The sequence below is a fragment of the Suricata suricatta genome, chromosome 8, assembly GCF_006229205.1.
Source record: "Suricata suricatta isolate VVHF042 chromosome 8, meerkat_22Aug2017_6uvM2_HiC, whole genome shotgun sequence".
Lineage (NCBI taxonomy): Eukaryota > Metazoa > Chordata > Mammalia > Carnivora > Herpestidae > Suricata > Suricata suricatta.
The window spans coordinates 97,915,872-97,933,431 of NC_043707.1; the positions used below are offsets into that span (position 1 = coordinate 97,915,872).

General features: G+C 38.8%; 1 long non-coding RNA gene across 1 annotated transcript in view; it reads left to right on the forward strand.

Moving 5' to 3' along the window:
• LOC115299479 overlaps positions 1–10,724 on the forward strand; it is a 33,704-nt gene extending 22,980 nt beyond the window's left edge. The window contains exon 3 of the long non-coding RNA XR_003912197.1: positions 10,413–10,724. This is a non-coding gene — a long non-coding RNA (uncharacterized LOC115299479). The remainder of the gene's footprint in view (positions 1–10,412) is intronic.
• Positions 10,725–17,560: the final 6,836 nt, after the last annotated feature.

Sequence of the window (17,560 nt, forward strand, 5' to 3'; positions counted from 1 at the left end):
GTATAAGTCTAATTACATGAAATAGAAGTTGGGGTTCTGATTTTTTACTTTGCTTATCCATTTGGAGTGTCATTGTAACTACTGTATTGTAAATGATGGAAAATAATTGCATATGTTAAAAAAATAGTGTTATATTCTAAAAATAAATTTAAAAAATCATGTGCATCTAATACAGTACCTACCACATGGTAGTTCCTTTTCTCTGTTCCTCTGGGATTATATATAGCTCTGCTCTCCAAAATTTGGGGCACTGATTCTATACTTGCTAATAAGTGTTCTTGAAATAAAGATTCTGTGGTAAATAATTTTGGGGAACATGGCAGTAATATGTTATATTTGAAATATTTCACCTCAGAATATCTCTAGAGAAATGTGCCAGCCAAATTTACCCAAATATATTTGACAGAGGATGTCTGCTTTTTATGAAATGTTTATAAAATCTTGGATTAGGGGATCACATTGCCAATTTAACTTCTCTTTATGCAGACCTCAAAATAAAGCTTCTATTTTATTGACTGATATCCTAAGATAAATTGTTTTTTTTAACTGCATTTTTGCAACTATATACCCATATAAATCAAGATTTCTCAATACTGTGAAACCAAAACAAAATAGAAAATTATATTGGATGCTGAGAATGAAATAAGATGACAGCTTGGGAATTGTAAAATGTAATTTCAGACTTTATGTGTTTAGAAAAACATCCTTATTGTTCTCAGTTAATGACTTCATCAAAGTTTAAAGTTACACATTTGAACATAAACTATATGAAAATTGTTAAATTAAAAAATAGAATTAAAATTTCACCTCCAGGATGGAGTAGTGATCTGCTATAATTAACAGAACTCTAAAAAATGTAGAAAACAGGAACCAAAAGCTTTGGAGACTGAACAAAAGCAGCAGATTAAAAAAAGTTTTTTTAATGTTTATTTATTTTTGAGAGACACAGAGAGACACAACATGAGCAGGGGAGGGGTAGAGAGAGAGGGAGACAGAATCTGAAACAGGCTCCAGGCTCTGAGCTGTCAGCCCAGAGTCCAATGAAACTTGTGCCAGGTGCAGAGCTTGAACCCACGAGCTGTGAGATCATGACCTGAGCTGAAGTCAGACGCTGAACCAACTGAGCCACCCAGGTGCCCCAAATGCAGCAGATTTTAGAGGAGAATTGAAACTTGAGAGGAGGGAACCAAATGGGAGGCATCCCTTGTTATTTGTGGCTTTACTTTGAAGGTACCCACAATCATGGTGTAGGTGGCACCAAGTGACAAAAATTCTGATACAAATCCCTGCCACTGTTTTGACCAGGTATAACCAGTTGAAAGAGCCCTGGGGCAATAAGAACCAACAGAGAGTAACGGCAAAACCCTGAAAAGGATAGAGTCCAAGAATAGGGTACACTGCATCCTGACCAAATGCAGTTTATTTCAGGAATGGTGTAACATTAGAAAATTAATCATACAACTCAGCATTGTAACATAATAAAAGATTTTAGAAGCACCTGGGTGGCTCAGTTGGTTGAGCGTCCGACTTAGGCTCAGGTCATGATCTCACAGTTCATGGGTTCGAACCCAGCATCAGGCTCTGTGCTGACAGCTCAGAGCCTGGAGCCTGCTTCTAAGTCTGTGTGTCCATTTCTCTGCCCCTCCCCTGCTCATGATCTGTCTCTCTCTGTCTCTCAAAAATAAACAAATGTTAAAAAATTAAAAAAAAAGATTTTAAACTATAATCCCAGTAGATTCAAAATAAGGATTTAATAAGATTCAACATTCATTTGTAGTAAAAACTCAGAAAACTAAGATTGGGAAGAATCATTAGTGACTTGATAAAGGGCATCTTCAAAAACCTCCATATAAGATCATCATTAAGATTGAATGTTTTATCCCTAAAATCAAGAACAGGACAACAATGTTCTGTCTTGCTAGATTTATTCAACATTGTATTTCAGGTTCTGGCCAGGATACTTAGGAAAGAAAATGAAGAATGGTACTAGTGTAGGATAGATATATAGATTAAAGGAGTAGAACTAAGGGTGCAGAAATAAATTCTTGAATTTATGGCCAATTGAGTTTTGATAAGAGTGCCAAAACCACTCCATGGGGAAAGAATAATTAATTCCACAAGTGAGACAACTAGATATCTACATGTAAAACAGTGGGGTTGGGCACCTTCTTACTATATCCAAAAATTGACTCAAAATGGAGCATAGACGTAAATGGAAACACTAAGATTATAAAACTCTTAGATGAAAATATATTAATAAATCTTCATGGCATTCATTAGACAAGTCATAGGGAGAATTTCAATGTTTTCTTTACTAAGCTTCCTCGGGTATTATCTATGTACATTACACTGCATCTCTTTAAACTTTGTCATCTATTGAAAGCTGAAAATTGTATAGACCTATGAAACCACACCCATGAAGATACAGAACATTTACATCATCCCCCAGAGATTCCTCAGTTTTCTCTGCCATTCATCCTTTCTCCTATCCCTCAACTCTACAGTTGATATTATTTTTGTCCCTATAGATTGATTTGAGGAGTCATACAGTATGAATTCTGTTGTTTATAATTTTATTCACTTAGCATATTGATTTTGGGATTCTCCCATCCCATTTTGTGTATTAGTAATTCGTTCCTTTTTAATTACTTGACTAAAGGGGTGCTTGGATGGCTCAGTCTGTTAAGCATCTGACTTTAGCTCAGGTCATGATCTCACAGTTTATGAGTTCGAGCCCCACATCAGCCTGGAGCCTGCTTCAGATTCAGTGTCTCCATCTCTATCTGCCCCTCCCCAACTTGTAGTCTGTCTCTCTCAAGAATAAATAAACATCAAAAAATGTTTTTAATTGCTTGAGTAAATACTTAGGAGTGGAATTCCTGGAGATTATGAAAGGTGTTAAACTTTTTAAGAAACTGCTCAGTACTTTTCCAAGGTAGAATTATTGTTTTGCATTTCCACTAGCAGTGTTAGAGAGTTCTCCGTTCTCTTCTCGCTCCCACCCCTTGACATTGGCAGTCCATAATTATAGCCATTCAGATTAGTGAGGAGTGGCATCAATGTTTTTAATTCACATTTTCCTGGTGATTAATAATGATGTTGAGTATCTTTTCATACATGTAATGTCAATTCTTCTTTCTCTATGCAATGTCTGTTCAGATCTTCTGCTGATATTTTATTGGGACTATTAGTTTGTTGTCATATCAAAGTGCCACAGACTGGGTGGCTTCAGCAACAACAATTTTCTTTTCTCACAGTTCTAGGGGTAGAAGTCCAAGATCGAGATGTTGGTGAAGTTGTTCCTCCTCACGCCTCTCTTTCTGGCTTGTAGAGGGGCATCTTCTGTCAGTGTCTTCACTTGGTTGGTCCTCTGTGTTTTTATCAACTCTTCTTATAAGGAGTTTAGCAATTCAACGTAGGAATTTGTGAAGGGGGACACAGTTCATCTCATAAGGCTTCTCTTTGACCACCCAGATTCATGTTCTTTTTGCATGCAAAATAATTTTTTCTCCAAAAGTGTGATGGCTGTGAATTACCTACATATAAAGCTGACTGCCATCAAAGAAATAGGAGATGGACAAATCTTTTGATATAGTTGTACTGCCAAATGAAACCCAACAAAAACAGGCAAAAAATAACCCCAAATAACAATAACATCAACAACAAACTTGTCTATGTTAAAAGGGATTCTGACTATCTGAACTTAAAATAATCCCTGGGATCACCAGGTTCTTTGGGCAGACAGTAGGCTGATGAAACAGATTCGGCCCCTTGCCCCCTCACCAACCTCAGAACGTATTGCCCAATACCTACCTCAGATGTGGCCAAAAAGAATGATGGAAAGGGAATCATCTCCAGGGGTCAGAGCCAAGGACAATGGAGAACAAAATACAAGAAATCTGCTCCTCAGGTGCGGAGTCAGGGCATGATTTAGGCACATTCCCCACTCCTAAGTAGGGACCTTCAAGGCTTCTGCCCAGTAGGATTTCAGATTAACTATGGGGCACTGTCTGCACTATGTCTCCTATAGTTTCCCTTTCTAAATGGGATTATTTATTTTGATTTTTCTGTCGTCGTATATTGGGTGTGTGGAGGATAGATAATTTGTCTTTATAGTACAAAGGTCTTTGGCTCACGAGAAGCCACATCTGGACCTAATGAAGATACCATCTTTCACCTCTGATGAAGAGATTGCTGCACATTACCCAGTGTTATGGGCTGAACTGTGTCCCTTTGAAAGTCATATGTTGAAATCCTATCCTCCAGTACCTTAGGATTTGACTGTATTTGTAGATGAGTTCTTTAAAGGGTTAATTAAGATAAAATGTGATCATGTAGATGGGCAAGAGGGGAGACCATGTAATGACACAGGGAGAAAACAACTATCTAACAAGACAAGGAGAGAAGCCTTGGGAGAAACCACCCCTGCCGTCACTTTGATCTGCCTTCTAGCTTCCAGAACTGGGCAAAAATACATTTCTGTTGTTCACACTATGAGTCTCTGCTGTTTGTTTTGGTAGTCCTACCCAACTGGGCACATCCAGATGCACTGAACTCTGCATGCTACAGTGCTTAGACTTTTGGAGTGACCCTTTGAAAAAGCGTGTGTGTGTGTGTACAAAGCAGAATAAAGTAAAAATGTTGGCAGCCATGCTAGTCATTAGGGCTATTTATTGATATTTCTGGTGCTTCTCTGTATTTGTCATCTTTTTCTAGGTTATACTGCTGTACCAAACGGCCCCACACTATCAGTGGTTTACAGCAACAACAATTTATTTCTCATGGGTATTACCTGTGGGCTGTAGGTAGAACATGGCTCCTAATCTAGAACACATGCTGTAGGAACAACTTTTATTTGGGATGCATCATTCTTATGACAGAGAAAACAGCAACAACAAAAACATGTGGACGGCCGTGAATTTTCTGCTCAAATGTGATGCATATCACTTCCACTTCTGTTTCATTGGGCGAGCCTGGTGTCAGTGAAGTGGGGAAGAACACTTGACCTCCAGTCAGATGACGGTGGGTGGGGATGTGTAATCCTTTCACAGAAAGGCGGCATGTAATTGGTACCAGCAGCACAATCCAAGCACACGGCCTAATTGCACATCGGACCCTTTGAAGTTTACTGCTTACGCAAATTAGATATGAGTAAATGCTGTGTGTGTCGCTTCCAGGAAGAAACCTTTAAAGACCATTGCATGAGTCAGCACTTCCCTTTCTCCTTGTTATTGGAGAAAGTCAGGGGATAATCAGTTTACTTGTACCTCTGATGGAAAGGGTGGAGCAGAGAGCTCTGGGCCAGCTCATGATAGCCTTGCAGTGTGAGTTAAGAAATCCATCTTTGTTTCCTACAGCTACTGAGATTTTTAGCATTGTTATCATAGCACAAAATAACCCATTCATTCTGACAAAAGTACCAAAAGAAGTTTGAAAAAGGCAGCCTTAAAAAAAGCACCTGTGTTGTGTGCACAGTAGGCGCATAGCAATATATGACAATGTATGTGTCATATTCTTTTTATAACTACCGCTGCTCTCCTTTCTGCAAATGATCCTGACATGTTATCACTTCCTTCTTTGTGCTTATCTTTAAGGTAGAAGACACCTGAGGAGGTTGTTTGCTTATATGGCTTTTGGGGAAACTTCCCCTTTTCTCTTTGAGTGGCTGTGGTAGCAGATCCATGGAATACGGTGTTATTGGAATGAGAAGTTCCAATACGCAAAGTTGGGCCAGTGCTTTCCTTCTAGGGAATTCCTTCTGGAGCCAAGAGAGATGAGTAAGGTTCTCTGTGTGGGTGCTTGGACTGTACCTGTCAAACTTGGGCCTTGCAGTGGGCCATTGTTTATTTTAATATTAGTAGTAGTAGAGTCATCTGCAGGACAGGACACTGTAGTTCCAGGGCGAACAAAGTTGAAGGACATCAGGGATAGAACAAGAAAGTCAGAAGTATTTGAGCTCCTGAATTAAATTTTACGTCACATCTGGGGTGGCCAAAGGTATATACCAGGCATCTGTGAAGTATGGACCATAGGCCACATTTGGCCTGCTGATTGTTTTTGTAAATAAAGTTTTATTGGAACACAGCCAAACCCATTTATTTACCTACTGCTGTTTTGGTGTGACAGTAGCAGAGTTAAATAGTTGCAGTAGAGACCTTATAGCTTGTAAAGCCTAAAACCTTGACTGTCTGGCCTTCTGCAGAGAACGTTTGCTGACACTTGGTATGGATTATCTCATCCTTTAAGAAATACGTATATTCACGGGTGCCTGGGTGGCCCAATCATTTAAGCATTTGGCTTCGGCTCATGTCATGACTCACAGTTCGTGGGTTCGAGCCCTGCTTCAGGCTCTGAGCTGTCAGCACAGAGCCTGGAGCCTGCTTCAGAGTCTGTCTCCCTCTCTCTCTGCCCCTCCCCCGCTCACACTCGCTTTCTCTCTCTCTTTCAAAAATAAACAAATCAACATTAAAAAATGTTTAAAAAGGAGAAATATGTATTTTCAAAATGTATATGTGAGATATATAAACTCATAAATTGACATCATATACATAAATGTAAACAACATATATTCATAAATCAGTGCAATTTTCCTGTGTGGCAGTGCAGACTCAAAAAGATAAAAACGTGACTATATTTCAGCTAAACAAAAAAGAGTGGAAAGCACTGCTATGGGTGACAATGAGTCCCCAGAAGTATTTGATCGAGCAATGACCTAAGCAGATTAGCAGGGACAACTCTAGAGTCAACTACAATGCTTGTGCAGAAGCAGTGGGGACATTAATAAACCTGATTATAAGCGCTTTGCAATCCAGACCAAAAAACCCCCATAACAACCAAATCCAAAAACTGGGTGGGGGAATGGCAGATGGGACAGAGGGGACAGGATTCGTGCACATGACTCCAGTGTGGCCTTTCACCTGCAGATGGCAAGCTCCAGGTTTGGGGGGACAGATTGTTTGGCTACGAGAAACCATCAATAATGATTTCCGTGATCATCTCATGTTGACCCAGACTCCAATCCAACCAAGTTATTAATACACACATTATTCTTCTTACAGAAATAGAGAAATGCATTCCAGATTGCCAAAGAAAGGAATCCCCCATGATTTATACTGAAATGTTCCTAGAACTTTTTTCCCCCCCAATCATCCATCTTCAAGAAATACTAAAGGCAAATATTTCATGAATCCAGAGGTGCTTCTGGCCAGCATCTGGAGATGATCTTGAGAATACAAATCTGTTATCATTTTTCACCACGGGCCTCAGCTGTCAGAACATACAATACACATAACCAGCTAGAGGGCTGGAGTGAAACCAAAAGCATCCAGTTAACCGCTGTAGCGGGAGGCAGCAGAAACGGGGGTCTATTTGCCCATCCTTTCCCCATCCCCACATTTTGTAGCTCCGCTGTATCCCTTTTCCTAACAAATGTTTCCTAACAAAGGTCTGGTTAAAGACCCTACAGTGGCTTATACTTTCTAAGGGAGAAATGTCTTATCACATTGTCACTTGACGGGATGACGGGGTGCAGTAGAAGAGATGTAGGCTGTGAAGTCAATCAGGTCTGAGGTTGAGTCTTCATTTTGCCACTTAATATCAGACTGACCTTCAAGTTTCTCAGCCTTGCTGAATACTATTTCCACATCAGTAAAATGGACTTGTCTATAAAGTTATAATGGAGGTGAAATTATTGAGACAGCTTTTGGCATAACCTAAAAAAAATCAGAGCTTGTAATGATTATTTCAAAACCATGCTCACAGGGCCACTACCCACTCACCAGGTGGTTCAACGAACAAGACAGGAAATATCCATTATTGATGAAAATATGGAGCACTTGGAGTCCTTATACACGGAGAGCTGGAGTGCCAAATGAGGACAAGCTACTTTGCCAGTCCCCTCCAAGCTGAGCCCAGTCAACTAGTTGGCAAGTCTACCCCTTAGGTATGGGCCCAAAGTAAATGTTCTCAGATGTTCAGCAAAAACACCAACCAGAATGTTCAAAGCAGCACTATTTATAATAGCATCCAACTGGAAACTGCTCAGATGCCCATCACTAGAATAGCCCAGAGCTCAGCAAACTTTTCTGTGAAAGGCCAGGTCATCAGTACTCAGACTCCACGGGCCAAGAGGCAAAATTACCTTATAATTACTTCATTTCTCTTTGTAGTGTCCCAACAACAGTGCAAAGCAGTAGAAGACTGATAAGGCCTCCGTTGCACCTGCCTACCTGTCATTGTCCTAGCTTATAGAAAAAAGACTGAGCATGCTTTGTCCCAATAAAGCATTATCTATGGAGAAAAATTTTAATTTCCTGTAATTTTTATGTGTCATGCAGTATCATTTTTTGGATTTATTATTTTTTTCTTTCATTGCATTGTTAGCACACTCATTTTCTAAATTTTTTATTGAAGCACAATTAACATAGAAGGTTATATTAGCCTCAGGTATACATTTGACAATTCGGGTATGCATTTAACAATTCTGTATCTGTATCTAGTGTTCATCACAAGAAGCATGGTCACCATCTGTCACCATACAACATCATTACACTATTATTGACTGTATTTCTTCTGCTGTACTTTTTATCTCTGTGACTTATTTATTTTCAAACTAGAAGTTTGTGCCTCTTAATCTCTATTTCACACCCCTCCCCCTCATATGCAGTGATCATCAGTTTATTCTCTGTGCCTAAGTTTTTGTTGTTGTTGTTGTTAGTTCATTTGTTTTGGTCTTCAGATTCCACTTTAAGTGAAACCACATGGTATTTGTATTTCTGTGTATGACTTATTTCACTGAGCATAACACCCTGCAGGTCCATCCATGTTTTCACACATGACATGATCTTATTCTTTTTATGGCTGAGTAATATTCCTCTGTGTGTGTGTGTGTGTGTGCACACACACATGACACATCTTCTTTATCCACTCATCCATTATGGATTCTTGGGTTGCTTCCATATCTTGGCTGTTGTAAATAATGTTGTTGATTTTTTTTAAGCCTTCAAAAATGCACAAATCATTCTTACCTTGCAGGCTGTATAGAAATAGGAGGTGGGCCAAATTTGAATGTAGGTTGCCAACTTCTGGTACAGTGGATATATAAATTATATAGTCATGCATTAGAATACTATACAACAGGTCGATGTAACAGTATGAATGAGTGCCATGAACATAAGATCAAGTTAAATAAACCAGTCGCAGAAAAGTTACAGAAAGTATAAGATTACATTTAAATAAATTACAAAAGCAGGTGCAATGAATGTATGATTGTGTAAGTCCACATGGGGTTTACTCTGTGAGGGTTGGTGACAGAAAGTCGAAACAAAGGAGATTTGGGGTGAACAGAAATGGCTGCTTTTTCATTTGGTTTGTTCTGTGTACGAAATTCCAGCAGCCACACACTTTCTTGCACTTTTCTGTATGTAGATTATACTTTAAAAAACACTGAAAAAAAAAACCCCAATAAATTCTCCTTTTTTATTTCAGGCCTTCTTTACCTCATACCTAACCAATTTACAGGTTTCTAGGTATTCTTCTCCACTTATGTTACCTTATTTATTACTGCAGAGAATCTGAGACACCAATTTTTCCCTTGGGGTGGTGGGAAGAGCAGCCGCTGCACAGAGAAGAGCCCTGTACTTAGAAATGAAGAGCAGAGTTTAACTCCACCGTGTACTGATAGTGCAACTAGGGGCAAAGCACTTAATCTTTTAAAATTCATTTTGAAATCTGGTAAATGGGAAAATAATTCTTTTTTTTTCTATTATTTTATTTTATTTTTTTTCCTCCATATTTTATTGTCAAATTGTTTTCCATACAACACCCAGTGCTCTTCCCCTTAAGTGCCCTCCACCATCACCACCACCTCTTTTCCCCCCTCCCCCTTCCCCCTCAACCCTCAGTTCATTCTCAGCATTCAATAGTCTCTCAAGGGGAAAATAATTCTTTATCTGTGCCTTTGGTGTAAAGATTATCCTTGATAAGGAGGAATTGCTGTTTTAGCTCCATACTTCTGTATAGTTGATCACCACCTATGGCATTCATAACTACCCACAATGATTAAGTTTAAACACATCCATCGTCTTCCTTCTCTGCCTCCTAGTTTTCCACTTGGAGAAACAGTATGCATAATGATGAGGAACATAGACTCTCAGTTGAGACTGTGACTCCGTCCTTATTGGTAAAATATCTACGTCATACTGTTCCTCTAGAGGTTGTGGTACTCAGCCTCCAAGACAGGCTAGTTTGAGTGTCCCCTGTGCCCTGTGTCCATGCCCTGGTGGGAAGCTTTTCTACACTATAGGAGGGTTGGGCTGTATGGCTGTAAGATATGGTATAAAGGAAGCATTGCTCCTCTGAAATTGAATTATGAAAGACTGTGGCTTCCATTTTTGGTGACCTCTCTATCTTAGATCATTCACTTCAGGGGAAGCCTGCTGCCAGGTCACCTAGCCCTGTGAAGAGGCCAGCACGGTGAGGAGCTGAGACCTGCCAAAAACCACAGGAATGATCTTGGATGTGGATCCTGCAGCCCCAGGTGAGTTTGGAAAAGACTGTAACCCTGGCTGTCAACTTCTCTGCAACCTCATGAAAGACCCTGAGTCAAAATGATCCAGCAAGCTGCTCTCAGATGCTCGAACCTCAGAAATGGATAATCCATGCCCTTACAACAGTGAACAGTGCCCAATGCATATTACGCATGCAATAAATATTGGCTGTCTTTATCATCTGTTCATTAAAAGCTAGAGCTTCCATGTTTATGAAGCTCATTGTTTATGTCCATGTTTTGTGCTTTGGAACAGTCAGTTGATGTGTTGATGGATCGAGCATGGATAGTTTCCTTTCTGTAGCCTCTTTAAAGGCCAAACATTAATAGATGGTACCTGTCTGAAGAGCAGTGACAGTGTGGCTGGGGGTCCCCCAGCTCTTTTCCTCAAGGGATCATTCCAGACTTTGTTTCTCAAAGCCTCAGTGCTGCCCTCTGGTCTTTGTAGCACACCCTAGTCTTCAGGTTTCTTTCCTCCTTTCTCAGTCTCCTCATATGTGTTGATGATTCAGAATCTCCTTCTTTGGGATGTGTACTTTTGTTCCTTTCTTTGCCATAGGTACCTAAAGGTGCCAAGGGCTGGAGGCTGGAGGCTCACTGCTCCTGACAGCTGAATGGCAGGTTATTTCTTGAAGGGAGGTTCAAGAGGTGCACCCACATGGTGGCTGTAGCCATCTTCATCCCCATGGTCAGGCCTGGCCTCCTGTATTCCCATCCTGTGTCAAACACCTGAGCTTCCAGCTTGCTTGGAAATGGGATCAACTGGCCATAAATAGAGTGTTGATGAAAAAAACACAGGGGACTCATAGGAGAGAGATGAGAATTAATGATCTCTAGGGTAACCTGAGAGGACCCATTGGGGTTTGCTAGTAACCAATCCCCCCTCATTTTCACTGAACATATACTAAAAGCTCTGTACTATGTAAGCATTTCCTATAGGAACCCCCAAACTGTAGAATCATAAAGTTGGAAGGTACTTGAATACCCAAGTAGGTCACCCTTTCATGAGCAAGAATTCCTTGTAGAGCACTCTGTATAGGTTCACTATCCTCTTGCATGGGTCCAGTGATGGTGAGCTTATCTATTTAGTCATCTCTTTCATTGCTGAACTGCTCTGGCTGGTAGACTCTTCCCTCTTCAGTAGAATTCCAAATGCTCCTGCCATCCTTAATTTTTGAAGTCACTTTAATAAGACTACCTCCTGGGGCACCTGGGTGGCTCAGTCGGTTAAGCGTCTGGCTTCGGCTCAGGTCATGATCTCACGGTTCGTGGGTTTGAGCCCCGCATTGGGCTCTGTGCTGACAGCTAGCTCAGAGCCTGGAGCCTGCTTCAGATTCTGTATCTCCCCCTCTCTCTGACCCTCCCCTGCTCACGCTGTCTCTCTCTGTCTCTCAAAAATAAATAAAAAACATTAAAAAAATAAGACTACCTCCTCTCTCATTTATTAATCCTTTAGATATTTGAAAAGAGTTGTCATTGTTTCTGAAATACTATGAGAGAAAAGAAGCTACTGGAACCTCTGATTCCCCAACTGCAAAACAATGGGGTCTGACTGTTCTTGATCACTAGGGTTTCTTTATGACCTCAAAGTCTGTGAAGCCATGAAAACTTCATGGAACAATTCTCAAATAAAAGAGAAATCCACATAAATTAAAAGATGATGTGCTCTCTCTGAAGTGTTTGTTGTACATTTCCTCTGGAGCACATTGAGACTCAGAAATAGTGGGACCATCCACTGAGCCATTGCTCATTTATGTTGAAATAAAACAGGCTCTGGCTAATTAGAAGCATGCTCCTCAAGATGAAACAATACAAGCTTTCCAACATTTCCCCACCATTAGCAATTCCTGATGTTGACTGGACATGTTAATACAACCCCCACTCCACATCAGGGAAAAAAAATAAAGCAGGCATGATGATTCACAGCACAAGAAAGAATTCTTAATACAGTCAGCCAGCTTACACTAATGCACTAGGCACTCACTATGCACTAATCTCTGTGATAAGTTTCTGCACATATATTATGTTATTTTATTTTCTTTTATTCTCCCAAGAATATGATGAGGTGTATTTTATAAATTCCACATTCCAAATGAAGAAATCTGAGCCTCAGAGTAATCAAGTGACTTGTTCAAGGTTCCCTGGTGGTATGTGGATGAAGTAGGACCATCTGGCATGAAGTCCAGTGCTCTGCCCACTCTACAAGCTACAGAGAAACTTCTTGATAAAAGACCATCCCTACGTATATAGAATATGCAGACATTTTAATTTCCATTGCCCCAGAGCCATACCCTGAAATCAGGGTTTAGGTGAAAGTGGTTTGTTATCAGAGGATAAAGAACTACCAAAAGAAGATGGTAAAAGGAGTCAGAGAAGAAAAGATAGCCAATAAATTGTGCATTATCGAACCACCTACCAGTGTGGGCCAGCGGAACTAAATTCTGCTGGGGAAATTCTGAGAGTCACCGTAGGATACAGGACACAGAATTAACCCTCCCAAGGGGGAAGGGCCAGGAGTCTTTATAAACCAGCTCTGTCAGTCAGTGGTTGAGGCTTTCTTCTAGCAGATAGTAATTTCCTGCCACCAACTACCTACCAAGCAGGTAGACAAAACATGCTTTCAAAGCCTGAAAAAGACCTCAAGCAGAGAAATTCGGGAGCAATTAGAGGTTGGGTTGATATACACTGAAGTAAAAGGCAAGAGGATATGGGCAGAGCTCTGACAGCACCTGGTGCAACAAATAAATGCCCATACTTTGCAATCTGTCAGTAAACATATCTTAACCACCTACTGTGTGAAATGACACAAGGGTGACCCACAGATATAGACCTCCTTTCATGTGGCTTAGTATCCAAGGAGGAAGGCATAAATAAGTTATTCTAAATAAATATAAAACAATTAAAGTGTGCTAACTCTTGGCTAGGGGAACTTATAAACCCCACTTAGCTAAGTCTTACTACAAAACACCAAAAAGCTAAAAAGAACCCACAAAAAAATTCTTCATTCAGTGTTACTCTTTGTCTCCTTTTACCTCTGACCCTATTTCTTTTCTCCGTATGGAGCCAAATTCCCTTAAACAGTGGGTTTAGCATCTGTCTTCTCCAGTGAACTATGAGATCCTCTGGGGATGGACCATTTAAAAAAATTTTTTAATTGTATTATATAGTATTTGGCATATAAAAAAGAATATATGAATTTGGGCACCAGCCAAGTTGGAGTAAGTTTATTCTAGCCTATCTCTTTCACTGATTACAACTAAAAATTTGTGACAAAATTAAAAAAATAGGATTTAAAGACTGAACATTAACAACAACAGACAGATTGGGAAGGAAGTCCATTGTTGAATAATGACCTATAATTGGGATTAGGTTTAGGGTTTTTCCCTCTTATCTCTCCTATCTTTGACCTAAGAGTAGACAGAGAACCATACTACAGAGTAGGACTTAACAACAAAATTATGACAACATTCCCCTGTGTTATAACCAAAGGACTAAGAATAGGGGCCTCCTGTGAGCTGGAGAGTAGAGAGTATAGGAGAATTTCCTACTTTTTTGTGTGTGGCTTTTTTCTTTCCTCCTTGTTCTTCCCTGAGGCCATTTGAGCAGCTGCATGATAGCATTGGTGGTCCTAGAGTGGACCTTTGAGTCCCCTAGGGACAACTTGTCTTTCCAGCCAAATAAACTAGAAGAAGGACCCCTCTGGCCTGAAGAACATAGAGGAAATTTTGATTCTTTCCCTCCTCTTTTCTCAAAGCATTTTGTCATGAGGGTAGGTACATGTCTATAGAACTTCTCAACAGCACAAGTAGAACCCTCATCTTCTAGCCAGAGGACTCAGAAAGGGAGTCCTCTGGTTTCCATAGAAACCAGAGTGTGTGGGAAATCATGGAAGGAAGAGTTCTGGAAAAGAGGATCCCTGAGTCTGTGTATAAACTGACACAAATTGCTAACACACTCCTGAAATGTATGGAACAGATCTAATGAAACATAGCAAAGGCTTTGAAAACAGCACTGATGTTGAAACCACCACCCACGGACGGTGAGCTAGAACTTGTGGTCTGACCTAACAGATTCCCTGCTAAAAGAACAAATTGATATTCATTAGAGGATTTTAGCAAGACCTAGAGCCTCACAACAAAATATTCAAAATTTCTAGGATTTAGTAAAAAAAAATTACTTAACTACAAAGGACTAAGAAACTCTGGCCCACTTTTAAGGGAAAAGACAATAGTTATCAATCTGAAGATAACCTTAATATTGGAATTATCAAACAGAGAATTGAAGGCACCTGATGAGAGCTGTTCTCTATGAGGTAAAAGTGAATACTTTGGAAATAAGTAGTAAGGTAAAGCTTTTAACAGACAAATAGAAATGATAATCGAGAAGCAGATCAAACTGAAATGTTCAATAACTGAAATACATTGTTCACTGTATAGTCTCAATATCAGGATGGGAGGAACAGAGGAAAAAGGGAAAAAGTAGAAAAAAACTAAGGGTTTCAGTAACCTGCTGGAGACAAAGAATATGTATAATATAGTTAGAAGGCAAAACAATAAAATAAATACTTAAGCACTCACAACCAACTTTAAGAACCTTTAAGAACTTTAATCAATACCCTAGCTGTCCCTCTCCCATGGTCACATCTGCTTCTCAAAGGTAACTTCTCATTTTTGTATTTATCAGTTCTTTCTTTACATTCTTCCATCACATGTGTATTTATTCTCTGAATAATTTATTTCAAAATTATTTTTGTTATAATACTGAGTTTAATGATTTGAAACTTGCTTTACAATGTAATGTCTAAGATTCATCTATAACAATCTGTAGCAATAGTAACTTTTCATTGTTCTGTAATATGTAAGGGTGTATGCCACAATTTACATGCCATTTTCCTATAGATTAGTATTGTGTTAGTCATTTCCTCATTTATTTATTTTGCCATCACAAGCAATGCTGTATGACCATTCTTTCACCTGTCTTCTGGTACCCATTTGCATGATCTCTCTAGGGAGAAATCTCTAGGAATAGAACTGCTTCTGGACCATCGGATATGTGAATATTTGATTTTATAAAATAATGTCAACTACTTGTCATAACAATTTACGTTCTCTTTCATATCCTCACCAACAAATATGAAACTTACTGAATTTTTTGTTAGTGTGGTAAGTAAATATCATATCACAATTTGCATTTCCCAAAATTCTAAAAAGTTGAATCTCTTTTCAAATATTTTTTGCTATATAAGTGTGATTTTTTTTGTGAGTGAAATGCCACCTTCATAACTTTTGCTCACTTTTTCTTTTGGGTTATTTGATTTTTCTAATCAATTTATATAGGTTATTTTTATATTCTATACACTGATATTTTGTCAGTTAAAAGTATTACAAATATGATCTCCCAGTTTGTGGCTTGTTTTTTCACTTTCTTTATGGTATCTTGATAGAATGAAGTATCTGATTTCAATATAGTGGAATATATCACTTTTTGTTTCATATTAGCAATTTTTGATGTCTTATTTAAGAAATGCTTTTTTTCCATTATTGTAAAGATAGTCTTCTATTCAACCCAATACAATGTTTTGCCTGTCATATATATCTTCAATCCATTTGGGATTGATTTTTATGTATGGTATGTAGGAAGGATCCTAATTTCATTTTCATCTATTTGGATATTGGATTGTCATGGCATAATTTAACAAATAAATTCTCTTTTCTCAAGTAGGTTGTGATGCCCCTCTGTCCAATATCAATTTTCCATATATGTGGAGGTCTATTCTTTGAATCTCTCTTCTAATTCTATGATTGATTTATCTGTATCTGCACCAATACCATACTGTCTTCATTAACAACTTTATACTAAGTCTTTATGTCTGATAGAAGATATTCTCTCACTTTGGAAGTGTTTGGCTATTAGTTGGCCTTTGCTCTTTCATATACATTTTAGAATCAGGGAGTCAGCTTCCTCAGAACATCCTAATGGGATTTTAATTTCAAGTGTATTCAATCTGTTGATCAATTTGGAGGTAATTAACATATTTAAAATAATCTCTTCTTAGGACTATGCTATATCTTTCCATTAATTCAAATCTTCATTTAAGTTATGTTTTCAAGTGCCTTAGCATTTTCTTATTGTTACATATGAGTCCTTTGTATATTCTGGAGTTTTAAAGGAATGAAATTAAATTGTATATATTGATCTTATAAGCAGCCACATTTTAAAACTATCTTATCATTTCTCATAATTGGTTTATAGGCTCTTTTAAGCTTTTCAGAGATAGTTATGTAACTTTTTAATATGATGGTCATTTTTCTTTTTATTCCTCTAAACCTACTAATTTTTGTGTGTTATTCTCATCTGATGTCTGTAAGGAGCCAGGTTTCACTCTGTTGTGAACTGTGGGACTATTTAGTGCCTCAGGCTAAGAGAAAGAACAAGAGAAAAACCTTAGGATCTGCACATGTCTTTTTCATCCAGGGGAATGATAAGGTTACTTTCACTTAGAATATTTTGAAGGGATGATGGAAAATAGAGTTATGTTTTAATTATTTTCCAAATCATGCTCATTGAACATATTAACTGTGCTCCCATTATGTTGAATCAAGGGTTATTAGATGTCATTATTTCCATTTTCCAGATGAAAACATTGAAACTACAGAATGAAACATATACTGGTCAAAGTCACAGCACTCTTAAGTATTAGAGCTGCAACTTGAACCCAGTCTGTCTGGATAGTTCCAGCAAGCCAGGGTCAGTCAAACCTTGAGGTAAGTAGAGGGAGAGGCAACGAATGCCCCTGAATTTCTAATGAGCACCATAGAGCACACTGGGGCATTGTTAGTGGGATTGAGAAGGTCATGGAAGGTTTGTGGATGGGCTCGTGTAAATGAGTTTGATTTCTGAGTTATTTTCCTTTCAAGTTGAGACCCATTTCTTTCTCATGACCCAGTTCACAGGTGATTGAATATTTTGTTGTTGTTAATATATGGAGAAAAATCCTTTTATTGGAAATATACT